Genomic DNA, 16,877 nt, shown 5'->3' with positions numbered 1-16,877 from the left:
AATAGAGTATTGGTGATGAAAATTAAATTTTCATCATAAATACCTTATTATTTATGATAAAAATTTATCGTCTCTAATATGTGAAAAAAATAAAAAATTTTAAAAATTTAAAAATTAAAGATTATTTATGATAAAAATATTACATCATAAATACTAGAGTATTGATGATGAAAAGTTATTTAAAATTTTTATCACTAATATTTAAAAAAAATAAAAAATTTAAAAATTATAGATTATTTGTGATGAAAATATTACATCATAAATAATGGAGTATTGATGATAAAAACTAATTTTTTATTATAAATAAAATTTTCATCATAAATACCAATTATTTACGATGAAAATTTATCATCACTAATATTTAAAAAAAATAAAAAATTTTAAAAATTTAAAAATTATAGATTGTTTATGATGAAAATATTACATCGTAAATGATGGAGTATTGACGATGAAAACTAAATTTCCATCACAAATACCTCATTATTTATAATAAAAATTTTTATCGCTAATACATGAAAAAAATAAAAAATTTTAAAATTTTAAAAATTATAGATTATTGATGATGAAAATATTACGTCATAAATAATAGAGTATTTACGATGGAAAGTAGCTTTTCATCACAAATACATAATTATTTATGATAAAAAATTTTCATCGCTAATATATGAAAAAAATTAAAAAATTTTAAAAATTTAAAAACTATAAATTATTAGCGATAAAATATTACGTCGTAAATACTTGAGTATTGATGATGAAAAGTTAGTTTTCGTCGTCAATACTCTACTATTTACGATGAAAAATTTTCATCACTAATATTTGAAAAAAATAAAAAATTTTAAAAAAATATAAAAATTATAGATTATTTATGATGAAAATATTACATCGTAAATAACTTAGTGTTTGTGACAAAAGCATATTTTTCGTCGTAAATAGTCTATTATTTACGATGAAAAAAAATCAAAAGTTAATCATTTTTTACGATAATATTTTTCATCTCTAAGTTTCTCTGAATCTGTCTCATTGCTCAATTTTGCATAGGTTGTTGGTTCTATGGATTGACCAAAGGTCATAAAGTACAAAGGCCTTGTATCTATCCAAGAACATAGATAGGAGGTGATACTGGATCTTTATATATTAAAACATGATCTACAAAAAAGTTATTCACATGGTACTTGATCTTTATATGTTAAAACATGATATTGGATCTCAATTATTCATGGTAAAAAATTTTTATCGCTAATATTTTAAAAAAATAAAAATTTAAAAATTATTAATTATTTGCGATAAAAACTAAATTTTCGTTACTAATATTTTTAAAAAAATATAAAACTTATAGATTTTTTGCGATGAAATGCTAGAAACATCGTAAATACTTCATTATTTATGATGAAATAATTTCATCGCTAATAATTAAAATAAATTTAAAAAAATAACTTTCGATATTGAAAAAGAATCATTCTCCTAATATCCAGACTTTGTTGGATGATGTAACAAAATTCTTCACCTACAACTGAATCAACCGTCTATAAGATACATGAGCAAACCACCTCAGAAAATTAAACGCAAGGAATTTGATTTAAGAAAAATATCAACTTCTAACTGTATAAAGAAGAAAACTTTATCAACTGCTCGATGGACTAAATTATGTCATATACTTTTAAACTGTATGTGAAAGGCCTTTGTTGGGTCCTTCAGTATTATTTTTCAAGAGTGCATTCATAGTCTTAATGGATATGCGATGTTTGTTTGTCACAGATACTCTCTAACTAGCTGAACTCTTATTATTACTATCCAGTTCAAAATTTATCTTAAGATTGATATACTCTTAAGCAGGTATTATCCTTTCTACTATGCTCCTTTTGTGTCGGATTTCAAGAGTCTTAGCTGCTCATAGATTAAATTTGAGTTCGGATGTCCATTCAAATCCTTCGATCAACTCATGACAGTATTGCTACCAAAAAAGTAAATTTAATTAGTTAGATTTTTTAATTATAAATTATGTTTAATTGTTAGTTAACATCTGCAATATATCAGCAGAAAAATAATTTTCATCCGATGGTATATGATTACGTAATTTTTTTATGTACGTAATTTTTTTTTGAAAAAAAATTATAAATTAACTATTTATATAAATTTTTTATTAATATATTTTTTTCCATCATGAATATTTTTTAATGTCATTTTTTGTTGTCAAATTTTTTGGATAGAAAATTTTCTTAGTAAGAAAAATCTAAAATTAAATTTTTATGAAATTATTATTAAAATTTTTTTTTACAAAAATTATTTCTGATGAAAACTATATTTACATTGCTAAAAAGATTATTAATGACTAAAATTTAGTTTTCAATGCAAATAATTTTTTTTTGAAATTTTTTAAGAAGAAAAATTTTTTAATGAGAAATTTTTTATTTTTTTGATAGAATTATTGATGATGAAATTTTAGTTTTTGTTGCTAATAACATTATTGATGATGAATATTTTTCATCACAAATAATTTTTTTATTTTTTATAAAATTATTAGCTATAAAAATTATTTTTCATTACTAATAAGATAATTAGTGATGAAATATTTTATTTTTATCATAAATAATTTTTTAAAAAATGAGGATAATTTTTTTTTGATAGAAATTATTAGCGATGAAAATTATTTTTCAGTCACTAATAATGTTATTAGTGATGAAATTTTTTTTCATTGTAAATAATTTTTTTTGTGGCAAAATTTTTTTATCAGAGAAATTTTTTTGGTGGGAAGGTAATTTTTTAGCGAGAAAATGAGAAAAAAAAAATTGTTGATGAAAATTATTTTTCCATCGCTAATAAAGTTATTAGCGACGAAAAATTATGTTTCGTCGCAAATAATTTTTTTTATGGTTAAATTTTTTTGCTAATTTTTTTTTGAATTATTAGCGATGAAAATTAGCTTCCATCGGTAATAACATTATTAGCAACGAAAAATTATGTCGCTAATACTCCTACTTTCAATCAATGTCAAATCGACATCTCTTCGTGCGAAACTGCGCGAAATCCTTATTCCCTTTCTCTTCTTTCCCTGATCTCTCTCCCTCTCCCTGAGCTCTCCTTTCTCTTGCTCTCCCCTCCGTCTCTTCCCGCCGGCAAGCCCCTCTCCACTGCTGTCGTTCGCCATGCAACCGCGTTCGTCGATCGCAGTTCCCACCGTCCGTCGGAGGTAAGGCTTTTAACCTTTTTTTTTATTGATCGGGCCACCGGGGGGTGGAGCCGTCTGCGGGGGGGTGTGTCATGGGTCACCGGCGGTGCCATGGGGTCGGGGAGGGGTCGGTCGATGGGGAGGGGGTGGGATCCAAATGGGGGCGGGGTGGGATGGGGTCGGAGGGGGGGATGGGGTCGGAAAGGGGGTGGCCGGCGGTGATGAAGACGGGGCTGGAGAGTAGGTCGACCGGTGGGGAGGGAGTTTGGGGCATAGGCATTTGGGATGGGGTTGGGGGCGGGATGGGGCCGGGGGGGATGGGGTCGGGGAGGGGGCAACCGACGGTGATGGAGATGGGGTCGATGCGGCTGTCGCCAGCGGAGATGAGGTCGGGGAGGGGGCCGCTGGCGGCCGGGGAGAGGGCGGCGGCGGGGAGGAGTTTGCACGGTGGGGAGGGAGGAAGGGAAGAGAGAAAGGAGGGGGAAATAAAAAATAAAAAAATAAAAAGATAAAATATTAATCAAATATTTTATTATTTGATTAATAAAAATAAAATCTGAATCACGATCCGAATTGGATCGAGGTCGGGATCCGGATCGAGATCTTAATTCGGATTAGGATCCAGATCGGGATCTAATCTGGCTGACGTAGGGTCTGTGACAGTGCCAGCACTGTAGGAGCAGGGGCCGTGGGAGGCCAAGTCTGGGTGGCGTGGGGTGTGTGACGGCATCGGCATCGATGCCTTGGGAGCGAGGTTCACAGGGGCCGAGTCCGGGAGGTACGGGGTGTGTGACGGCATCGGCACGTAGGAGTAGGGGCCATGGAAGGCCGAGTCCGAAGCTCGATCAGGAAAAAAATTATTTAGAAAAAAATATTTTTAGCTATAAAATATTTTTAAAAAAATAAAAAAATATAAAATAAAATTTAGGTAAAAAATATTTTAGAAAAAATAAAAAACTATCGAGTCCTCGGGATTAGATTTTGTGTTATTATTTTACGTTAATATTATTTTGCATGCTCAACTACTTATAGTTTATTTTATATTTATTACATAAATTTATTTTATATTTATTGCTTGCTCAACTAATAGTTTTCGTTAATATTATTTAATATTATATTCATTTATATATAAAAAATTACAGGTATGGCACCAGAAGATAGACGACGACATTCGTGTTCACTGTCTACCTCGGAGGCATGGTATGTCAAGAATAATAATATTATTTTTTTTATATAATAAATTTTAAATTTTTTTAGATAGCTATCATATTAATGATTTATTTATTATTATTTCAGATCAGTTTTCACCGATGGTGAGGTGAGGACAAAGTCCATCGAAAACCTCACTCTAGAGCATTGGAGACATCTAAACTTTTTTTTTTGAGTTTAATTATGGAAATATTTATTCTTAAATTAAATTTGTTATCTACTAATTTGACTAGTAACTGTACAGAGAATGTGTGTCGAGAACGTCATGAATCGGATGAGACAGATCGTACCACTATTGTAGAGGTTTGTGGTCGTTCGCTCGTCACATAGAGCAGATGATAAATAATTTTTAATTAGTATATAATTTTTTTATTATTTAAAAAAAAATTAATTAATTATTTTCAAATTGTCGAAAGATGCTGAGAGTGGCGAGCTTCCTGGTAGGATCGATATCTACCAGCGGACCCACCAGCGATGGTCAAGAGAGTGGACGATGGGGAGCCAGAAGTTCTTTGTAAGTTTTCTCATTTATTTTTTACATTTGCAGTCTGATTTTTATTACAAAATTAAAATAGCTATAATTTTAATTTTCAGGATCGTATGACAGACATAAGATCCCAGCCTATCTCTGAGGGCTCGACCGCACCCACAGATGATGAGATCTGTGATCAGATGCTTGGTACGAAATCCTGTTATGTTAGGAGTCTAGCGTATGGGATCACTGCTGCCTTATCCTCATGCTTGTCTAGGGCTGACATCCATGCTACTTGTGATGCTCGACTGACAAAAGTGCAGAGGCAGGCTATTGAGGATCGACAACGAGCTCATGAGTTGGCTGCACGCATCGACGAGCATCAGTAGCTCCAAATCCAGATGATGGAGCGGATGGTGCAGATGGAGCGGATGATACAGCTGATGAGACAGCAGCAGACTGGTCCGAGCTCTTTCGAGTGCTTCTTTTCCCCAGCTTGTTCTCCTTCTATAGATGCCGATACTTGATGGCCTCTTTATTTAATTTTTTATTTTTATTTTAAATCTTTTATAATTTTAATTTAATATAATAAAATAATAAAATTTATTTATGAGTTTATTGTGTAAATTTTTTATTTTAATTTTTAATTTATAAAAGATATTATAAATATAAATTAAAAATATATATATTCATAAATTATTTTTTTAAAAAAATATTTATAAATTATTAACGATAGAATTATTTTCGACGAAATATTGATCACCAAAAATATTTTACTACGATGAAAAATTGGTTGTAAATAAAATTTTTAATAAATTTAAAAATATTAAAATTTTATATTAAATTAATAATGATGAAAATATTTTCGTCGCTAATAAGGACATTTGTGATGAAAAACTTCATCGTTAATATTTTTAATTTAATTTTTATAAATATTTTTAATTAAGTTAATAGTGACGAAAAATTTTTATCGTAAAAATTTTTAATTTAATTTTTATAAATATTTTTAATTAAATTATTAGCAATAAAAATTTTTTCATCGCTAAAAATTTTTAAAAATTTAATTTTAAAAGAAAATATTTAACTAAATTAATAGCGATGAAAATATTTTCATCGCTATTAATTTATTATTTATTAGCGATGTTAAATTTTATCGTAAATATTTTTTTTATGACTAAAATTTTTATCATAAATAATTTTCAAAAAAATAATTTTTTTATCAAGAAAAATTTTCATCCTAAATAAATGATTATTTATGATGAATTTTTTTTTCATCATAAAATATTATCAACGACACGATTATTGATGATGAAATTTTAGCGATGAAATTTTCGTCACTAATAACTATTAGCGATGAAAATAGGTTATTTACAATAAAAAATTTTCGTCGATAATAATTTATTTTGTTGTAGTGAGTTCTACACCAAATATGAAAGAAAAAAGTCTATGGTTCAGCATAGAACATTTAGTTGAGGAGTTCTATACCAAATAGGATATGAATAAAGTTATGCAAGTGAACCATCAGGCTGTCGCATTGACCAAATTTTGATTGGCTATAATTTTCAAAATAAATCTAATTTTTAAATGACTTAACCTCGATTTTAACCACTAAACAAAATTTCAAATAATTTTTATATTAATCCATAATATTTATACTCATTTTAACTCTTATACATCAACATCCAACATAAAACCCAAGCCATCGTCTAAGCTTCCTTAGTCGGCCGTTCCAAGCTCCATCGTCTAATAAATCTGAAATGTATTTTAAAAATAAATCCAGATATTCTATTGACATTATAAATTTAAAAATAAATCTAAAATATATTTTTTTAATTTTTTAAAAATATTTTGTATAATCAGATGCTGGTCCCCCATCTAAAAAAGATAAATGATTTAAATTAATGAGAAAAGATAAATTAATAAGAAAAGATAAATTAAACATAATTTACGTGATTTAAAAAATTTAAGCATGAATAAGTAAAGATAAATTAATAAGATTTTAATGATTATTTTATCAAAAAATCCTTTTTTTTCCTTCTATTTCCATTTCTAATTTGGATGTCCCCTCCCTGTTTTCCCTCCTGGCGCTCCGAAAATCCTCTCATTTCTTCCGCCTCTCCGTCTCCCCTCCCTAGAGCTCCCAAAACCCTACCGCCCTCCTCTTCCTCCTAACGGCCCTGACGAAGCCAAATCCAAGCTCGGCACCTCCATCATAGATCAGTACGCTCTCCTTCCCTCCCATCTCTCCTTCCCTAAAATTTGTCCTCTCCAATCGTGCCCTATCACCTGCGCCACCCTCCGCCACATCCCCCTCTCTCGACCTCTCAGTCGCGCAGTCGTCTCTCCCTCACCATGCCCTCTGTCTCGCCCGTGCCACCCTCCACTGCATCCCCCTGGTCGCCCGCCTCCGCACCTCTCTCAACCTCCCAACCACCCTTCGCCCTGCCCGAAACCTCTGTGCCGGCGGTTTAGGCCTGGCGACCAGCTCCGGGTCTGGCTGATCCGACCTTCGATCTTTCTTTGTTTTTTTTCTAGCCACAGACGGAGACGGCTTTCCTTGCTCGCACCACCCTTCGCCACGTCCCCATGGCTCCCTCGACCTCCCAACCACCCTTCGCCCCACCCAGAACCTCCCTACTGGCGGTTTAGGCCATTCTTATCAGCTCCAGGTTCGGTTGGTCCGGCCCCTGATCTTTATTTTTTTTTTTCAGCCACAAACGGAGATGACCTTCCTCGCCTGCGCCACCCTCTGCTGCGTCCCCCTGCTTGCCCGCCTCCGCGCCTCCCTCGACCTCCCAACCACCCTTCGCCCCGCCCTGGAACCCATCTGTCGGTAGTTTACGCCTGGTCATCAGCTTTGGATCCCCCTGCTCTGGCTGATCACCTACTGTCTGAACCCTTTTTTTTTTTTCCAACCACAGATTGAGACGGTCCGGCTGGTCCCCCTCCTCTGCCATTGGTTTTTTTTTAGCACAGAGGCAGACGGTTCGGATCCGACTGTTATTTTCTATATATATATATATATATATATATATATATATATATATATATATATATATATATATATATATATATATATATATATATAGGTATGTATGTATGTATTAGATTAGATTAGATTCGATTAGATCTGATAGTCGGTTTGGTGGGGTTTCTTTGGTTCATATTTTTATCTGATTTGTTATTTTTTTGAAAATGTGCAGGTATATTGTTGCTATCCATGTCTTTTATAGTAATCGAGAGGATTTGACTGTGAAGAAATACTAATAGAAGAGGGTAAAGTACTTATCCATCTTATTGCATATTCATATAATTTTTATTTTTCTAATTTTTAGTTATACTCTAAAAAAAAAATTTACTATATGAAATTTTTTCTTGTAGGATATCAACAAGAGTTGGATTGATAAAAATAATTTTTTAGTGACACATATAAAATAAGTGTTGAATCTTTTGCTTAACTTTGCGAAAGAAAATATGAGGCGTCTAGATGATATGATTTTTTATCCTTACCGTAATTACAATAATAGGATATACAAGATTTTTAGTCAAGTGAAACATGACTTATACTTACGAAGATTTTCATTCACTTATAGAGATTAGACTTTGCATGGAGAAAGAATATTGTTACATGATAGTGACAATGATATCGATGATGAAATGATGAACAGTACTGAATTTAGTAAAGACTTGGTAAATGATTTACATGAGTTGTTGGGAGAAATGAGGGAAGCACAACAACTTGATGACACTACTGGTAGATCACAGGCTTAATTTTCTTCTTTTGATAAATTAATTAAAGTTGCATAGCCTGAACTATACCCAGGGTCCAAGTATTCATTGTTATCTTTTTATTGTTAAGATGCTCCACATAAAGATTTTCAATAAATGGATCAAAAAGTCCTTCAATATATTGCTCAGTTTTTTAAAGAACTTGCTAACGGAAGGTGCATCATTTTCCTCATTATATTATGGGGCTAGAAAACTTCTATCTAGTATAGGATTGGGTTATGAGTCTATTTAGGTATACAAGTTTGATTGTATTCTTTTTTGGAAGGAATGTGAAATAGAAAAATATTGTTCAATATGTAAGGAACCAAGATGAAAGTTTGATGATGGTAAGGATACCAAGATTCCTCATAAAATATTGTGATATTTTTCATTAAAATCAAAATTGCAAAGGCTCTTTATGTTTAGTAAGACGGCTTCATACATGAGATGGCATAGTGAAAAATATGTTAAAGAGGTTGGTATCATGAGGCATCCAGCCGACACTCCTATATGGAAGGAGCTTGATAAGTAATATCCTTAATTTGCAATAGATTCTCGCAATGTGAGGCTTGCTTTGGCTAGTGATGGAATCAATCCATTCAGATATATGAGCAACTCTTATAGTATGTGGCCGATTTTTCTTATGCCTTATAATTTACCACCTTATGTGTTTAAAAAAAAGTCATATCATTTCATGTCATTGTTGATTTCTGGCTCACATTCTCTTGGAAAGAATATAGATGTTTATATGAGGTCTTTGATAGATGAGTTGAAGTAATTATGGGATGAAGGTGTAGAAACTTATGATTCTTATAATCGTAAAAGATTTTAAATGCATACAGCAGTTTTGTGGACTATAAGTGATTTTTCAGCTTATGGTTATTTATCTGGATGGATCACTCAAGGCTACAATATTTATCCTGTGTGTCTTGATATGACTGATTTACAAAAGTTAAGAGGTAAGATAGGCTACATGAGCCATCGTCGTTATTTGCCTCAAGAATACCTTTGATGCAATAATAAAGCAGCATTTAATGAAAAAATTGACCATCATTCAGAACCCTCAGAATTGTCAAAAGAACAAGTGTTGCAATGGTTAGAGCATTAGGAGGATGTAAGCAAGAGAAAAAAAAGCATAGCCCTCCAAACTGTTGGTTTTGAATTCCATCATAGTTCCTTTCTGGTTGATTGAACTTGATTTCGTCACCCTTGAGAAATATTGACAAGAATGTTATGCATTCATTCACAATGTATCTTTCTATAATTAAATGTTCGGGACGAGCCCTGTTGCCAACCATATCTTTAAGAGAGCTGAGATGCCTTAATGAAACAAAGAAGTAGAAATCAAGCTCCTAATTATTTCAGAATACGTAAATTAAAATTGATAGAAGTTATAAGTTAATTACCTTTCAAAAGAAAATATCCATCGTCTCAAGGGTGATGAAATCAAGTTCAATCAACCAGAAAGAAACTATGATGGAATTCAAAACCAACAGTTTGGAGGATTCGAAGTATTTTCTTTAAAAGCTCGTCTTTTTGGACATATCAGGTCTGAATTTGAAATATCTTAAAAGGACTTGGACTTGGATATGGCTCAATGGTATATCTTAAGTAATTGTGATGAAATCACAAAGTAATTGGAGTAAAAAAAATTTTAAATATTATTTTTATTTATTTTGTTAAGTATTTTAGTATTGTTAACTAAATATTTACTAAAATAACTTATAATATATAGGATGCACAGGCAAGAACTATTGAAAGTGAGCCATCTCAATATTAATGAGAGATAATAGAAGTAATTTTCTAATTGGTTTCAAGAGCATGTAAGTTGTTCATTTTCAAATAGGATAATTTAATACTATTAGCAAGGCATTTATAACATTTATAATTTAATTTTTATATTTATTATGTAGATGAATCAATTACATTATCAAGGATGTAAAGAAGCAATAGATGAATTATAGATATTAGCAAATGGTTCCCATAAATCTAGCACAAGATGTTACTCTAGTTGTATTGTGAATAAAGTTCGATTTCGCACAAAAGATCGGGACAACCTTTGTAGAACTCAAAGCAGTGGATTATTTATAAAAAGAGAACATGAAGGAAATATGGTTGAGTTCTTCGATTTTTTAAAGAGAATTGTTCAACTCACATTCCCTAAAGAATATAAAGTGGTGCTATCTTAATGCAAATGGTTTAACACTAGAAGCAGTCAAACAATATAAGATGATGGATAATTCATAAGCATTGATATGAGGTCACGGTGGTATAAGAATTATCCTTTTGGTGAAGGAGAACGTATACCATTGGAGAATGATGCTGACTCTATAAGAGGAGTTGAATTTATTGTTAAGACATGTGTACTTCTTCATGGTATAGGAAGGTGGAAAGAAATCCCTAAGGAATAAAAGAAAACTTATTATCTACGTTTGGAGGTTATTATAATTTTTATGTTAGTTATGTTCATTTTTAAGTTAGTTTTATTATTAATGTATAAAAAAAGTTGTTTAAGTGACATTATCATTAATTATTTTCGAGATGGTTTGAAATTATAGATTAGCCGGTTCCATATGTGAAGGAATGTGTTTACAAAATATTTCAAATGCATTATAGGTATTGGAGGAACACACTCAACAAGAAATACAAGAAGTTAATGGCAAAAGATATAAATCTCTAAGAAAAGGCTCTATGTCCAGAAGTTGGATTGGAAGATTGACTTTCAGTGTATAATCGAATAGAAGATGATGACTTTAAGGTAGCAACTCATATAACAAAATATATTTACATATTTTTTATATTTTTATTTAATTTTTTGCTTATTATTGCAGAAGCGATCATAAACAAACTCAAGTAATCATTTACAACTCCCATACAGTCATACTTCGGGCTCTAGGATCTTTCTTAGTCGACTTTAGAAAATGATAATATAATACTTTTAGTATTTTTATATTTTTAAAATATTTAATATACATTAAGATTAATGAATTATTTAATTTTTTTATTCTAACTTTATAAGGAGAATTCAAGTATGGTTGATCTCTTTAAGGATACATACATAAAGAAGGATGGTCAAGAATTTATTAATGAAATTACTCAATCAAAATTTGTAAGGATAAGTACACTTTTTTATATTTTTTATTTATAAAAAAATTATCTTGATGTCTAAATTATCTTTGAAAACTTCACAAGATGAAATGATCAAATTAAGATAGCAACCTTTGGAAGAAGGTGTAGATCAAAGGTTAGGAAATCAGATTTTGATTAGTGTGCTTGGCAAAAAGTTAGGATATTTGAGAGGGATGAGACATGGTATTAAAGTTAAAAATTTAAGTTCATCTTACTCAAGCTCACGTAATAATGAGCTTAGAGATTGACTTGCTACTACTGTGTCTCAACTAGAAAGAGCCAACGACAAGATTGCTGAAGCCAATGAGAAGATTGTTACATATGAAGAAAAAATGAAAACTTATAAAGATCAAATAAGAGAATTTCAGTAATTCATGAGAGAGATGCGGCATGGTCAGGTTTAGTAGTTTATTTTTTTGATGGTAAAATTATTTATTTACTATCTTTCAGCTATAATAATTTGATTATTATAATTGTTGATTGTTTGTGATGATGATTTGAAAATTAAAAGTTCATGTGATTGTTATAGTGGTGGTTGACAGTTATGAAATGATTATGGTGGTAGTGGTTGCGGTGGTGGTGGTTGTCATTGTTGTATTTTTTAATAGATAGATGTATTAATATGGCAACATATTGTATTACTTGAGATTACTAGGATAGTTATGGTAGTGGTTGTAGTGGTGGTTATTACTTATGAATATTTTTGAATAGATAGATATATTAGAATAGCTATATATTGTGTCACTTGTAGCTGTTTAGATAGTTATTATGGTTATGATGGTGGTGGTTGTGATATAATGGTTGTCATTATTGTATTTTTTAAATAGATAGATGTATTAGCATGACTATATATTATATTACTTATGATTGCTTGGATAGTTATAATGGTTATGATGATAGTAGTTGTCATTGTTGTATTTTTTAAATAGATAGATGTATTAGCATGACTATATATTGCATTACTTGTGATTGCTTGGATAGTTATAATGGTTATGATGGTAGTGGTTGTGGTATAGTGGTTGTCATTGTTGTATTTTTTAAATAGATAGATGTATTAATATAATTATATATTGTATTATTTGTGATTGCTTGGATAGTTATGAAATGATTATGGTGGTAGTGGTCATGATCATCATTATTATCTAGTTATGGTTATTTAATGTTTGCAATGATTTCATATAAATTAACACAAAATATCTTATATGCATGTTTAAAGATTTTTTAATTTTGCATGTATGCTTATATTGTTCTAATTTTTTAGGTTTATTTATTTTTCATATTGTAGATTGTTGAGAAGAAAATTGATTTGCATGGGAGCTTTATGGTGATGACTATTATGGTGGAGAAAGGATTTGACTTATATTGGAGCTTTGTGGAAGCTTTATGGCTTTGTAGTTGTTGATTAAGATTTGGATATTTTATTACTTTTTGGGTGCTGTATGAGACCTATCATTTTATTTATGAATTTCTATTGTGAAGATGATGTATGGAGGAACATGTAGGAAACTTTATATGACTATATATTTAAAAGATATTTGAATTATTATGAATAGGTTAATTAATTTAAATTTTAGTATTTTTTTATTTATTTGAAGAAAAAAATAGCATGTTAATTTTTTGTGATAATAAATTTTATCACTGATGGCAGGTTAACTTTTATGATAATAAATTTTGTTACTAAAAATTATTTTTTAATGAAAGGTTAACTTTTTATGATAATAAATTTTGTCACTAATGGTAGGTTAATTTTTTATGATGATATATTTTGTCACTAAAAAAATATTTTATTGGCATGTTAATTTTTTATGACAACAAATTTGTCACTACAAATTATTTTTAAATTACAAATTAACTTTTTTGCGATAAAATATTTGTCATTAAAACTACTTTTTTGGTGACAAATATTTTATTGCTTAAAATATATATCTTATTCTACTAAAAATTCTATTGCGATAAAAATATTTTGTTATAATATTTAACTTTAAGTGATAAAAATATTTTGTTGTATAAAATTTATACTCAAGAATCTATTATGGCAAAATATTTTGTTGTAAAACAAAATTTTTAGCAACAACATATTTTGTCACAAAGCTAGATTTTTAGTAATAAAAATTTTTTGTCACTTAATAATGTATATGAAATAAAATCTTACTCTTTTTAGTGACGAAAATATTTTTTGTGACAAAGTTTTATATCATTTTGTGATAAAATATTTATCACTAGATGATATTTTTTTGTGATAAAATATTATTTTGTTGCTAAAAATATATTTTTTACGATAAAATAAATTTTGTCGTAAAAAATTAATAATGACTTATTGCAATGAGGCTTTAGCAATAATTCTGCGATAAATTTTTTTCGTCGCAAAAGATTTTAACGATAAAAAATAGATATTTTGTGATAAATTTTTTGCCACAAAAAATCATTTTTTTTTTATAGTGCCACTACTGCGTGGAAGGCCGTGGAGGAGGAGATGGCCCGGAGGAAGAAGCTTCTCGAAGGTGAAGAGGGGCTCTTGATCGGACGGACATGGCAAATCATAGAGCATATGCACGATGGATAGCATGCAATCGAGAATTGGTGAAATACAATGGATAACCGTCTTATCAAAAAAAAAAAAAATCGATAACATAGCATGTTATTCACCATGGGATTTGGCGTGGTTCATGTGCATCAGGTGAGACAAACTTCGGACTACTGTCGGGCTGGACTTCAGGATGGGATCTAGATCAAATCAAAGATCTACCTGAGCCCTACCTGAAAAATAGATCCTGTATATATTTTGTCCTGAGCCAAGTCTGAATTTTTGCAGACCTACCTGAAGCCAGACTGAAAGTTGGCCCAGTCTGATGGGCCTCGGACTGGTTTGAGCCCAATTCCAGCCTTACTTCCATGATATTTATTTTATATTCTCTGTTTGAAAAATAAGCATGGAGTCCACCGAATTTTTTATTATTTTTCTGTTTTATTTTTCATACTAAATATGGTAATCTGATATGGGATTCATTTTTCTATGCTAAATTACCCCCAACCAAACAAATCTTACAAAAAAAGGGCAAAATTCTTTCATCTTAAATATAATTTCGGTAATCCAGGACTAATTGGAAGGTTTTACGATAAGATATAAAGGTGACTAGTTACTTTATGGATTTATCATATAGTTTTGTATATGTAGGTATGTATATATATATATATATATATATATATATATATATATATGTATGTACAGAAGAAGTTACCGAGCGCTAATCAATCACCTATCAGCATAGCGTGTCAACTGTCAACATGCATGGTGCTTGCATGGCAGATCATAGTTCAACCCACCCCTCGTTTATCATACTTGTCTTAGTGAATCAAACCAATCCTAGACTAAAGTACATATATATATTGGCAGAGAAATGTAATAATTAACAAAATTACTCAAATCCAAATCCAGACTAACACAAAAACATTTATTCCAGGTGTGGATTAGGTAGGTTAGATTGAGGTCTGAATGTACTCAAGTTTAGGTTGAGTCAGGTGGAAGCTTTACACCGTTTGTGTTCGTTGGGATTGGGAGTTCCATCCAAAAAATTTCTCGCGTTAGACCACCCAAGTATTCACAAGAAATCCAATGCGTGCTAACATCAACTTGATATTGCTTAATTGCAGGCCAACCGAAGTTTTGTATCTACTGGCCCAACCCAATCCAGACTGTGGCAGGCAGGTTTTGCACCCTTTCACATTATAGGTTTGGGCATCTTCTTCTGTTTCCTCTTCTTCCTCTTCATCTGCTCCATTGTTCCTTTTGGTTGGAGGACCTGACTCCAAACATAAACCTAACTTCCACATATATGATGATCCATAAAAGAATTTTATGCACAAGTTACAGCTTATAACTTTAATTTGATAGATGGAACCTTTGGGCATATATTTACACAATTGTTGAAGGGTGGTAAGAGTGAAAAAGAGAGATCACTTAAAAGATTCATCAACTCAAAAAAAAAAAAAAAAAAAAAAAAAAGGCGCTATCAATTGAAAGATCCAGATAGTATCCAACACAATTCAAATAGATTGCTAAATGTTGGATAAGGTACATGCTTGAAACATTGAGAACTAGAGGAATGCCATGCAGCATTATTGGCTTACCTGCTCAATTGCCCATCGAGGTTGTAGAAAATAAGGGATTGGTTGCACACAAAAAAATTTCATGTAAAGGAAAATGTGGTTAAACTTAATTATGGCTTGTTGATTCGTGATGTCCAGCGCGCACAAGATTTGTCCTACACATGTATGCTTCAATATCTACTAGTGTTTAGCACATGTAATGCATGTGATAGATTAAATAGATAGTTCTACTGATTAAATTGGACTTCAAGCTTTCCAGGCATTGTATTATATTACCCTCATATTTATTATAATAAAAAATTATCAACTAATAAATCCGCTAGAAGCTATTCTTTATAAAAGATGCTTAGAGATACCATTGAAAGGCCTCTTGAAGTTTGGACATGGTTATTTGTTATCAATAAAAATGGAGATATTAGGAACATATATGGGCTCCATTTCTTTGGTTGGTTTTTCTCTCATACATTGAGAGTGGGAATCCCAAACGTTTGTCAAAGGGTTTATTTTTGGAGTTAGGTCTCATGATCCTGCAACTCTAATGCTATATTTGATTCGCCAAAATGAAAGAACATTGGAACGGCATGGGATAGCAAGACATGGAAAAAAAAAAAGTGCTATTCCTATTCCATTGTTGGATTGTGAAATAAAGCATTACATGGAAAAGAGAAGGTAGCACTAGGTTCGAGTAGGATCAGGCAGGAACCAAGACAAGTAGTGGTAAATTTTGGTCCAAGAACGATCAATTTTGGATGGGAACCAAGTCCTTATCTCAAGTGGGTACTATCATTTGGAAAGCTCATCTCTTCATAGCTTTAAAAACTATTCAAACAGAAACTCAAAGCATCATTCATAAATTCTATAAAAAATCTGACTGCAATAACTATAAGCTTTATATAATAAATTAGGTTAACTATGATGTACAGCTTGGGTTCAGATTTGGATCAGATAGGGTCGATGAAAATCAAACACATATCTTGATGTATATATGATTTAATCAGGTTGAATTCGAGTCGCATTAATTTCTGG

The 16,877-nt window shown here is 31.0% G+C and overlaps 1 long non-coding RNA gene across 2 annotated transcripts; it reads left to right on the top strand.

Annotated features, from left to right (window-relative positions):
• The first annotated feature begins 6,522 nt into the window (after positions 1 to 6,522).
• Positions 6,523 to 13,222, top strand: LOC105038751 (uncharacterized). 2 transcript variants are annotated; one of them, XR_012137927.1, is made up of 4 exons: positions 6,523 to 7,067; positions 7,559 to 7,832; positions 8,051 to 8,123; positions 13,030 to 13,222. It is a non-coding gene; the product is annotated as an uncharacterized lncRNA (long non-coding RNA). The 2 variants fall into 2 exon arrangements; XR_002163940.3 differs by lacking the exon at positions 7,559 to 7,832.
• Positions 13,223 to 16,877: the final 3,655 nt, after the last annotated feature.

This window comes from Elaeis guineensis, chromosome 1, assembly GCF_000442705.2.
Source record: "Elaeis guineensis isolate ETL-2024a chromosome 1, EG11, whole genome shotgun sequence".
In the NCBI taxonomy this organism is placed as follows: domain Eukaryota; kingdom Viridiplantae; phylum Streptophyta; class Magnoliopsida; order Arecales; family Arecaceae; genus Elaeis; species Elaeis guineensis.
This window is presented reverse-complemented; position numbering and strand designations above follow the sequence as displayed.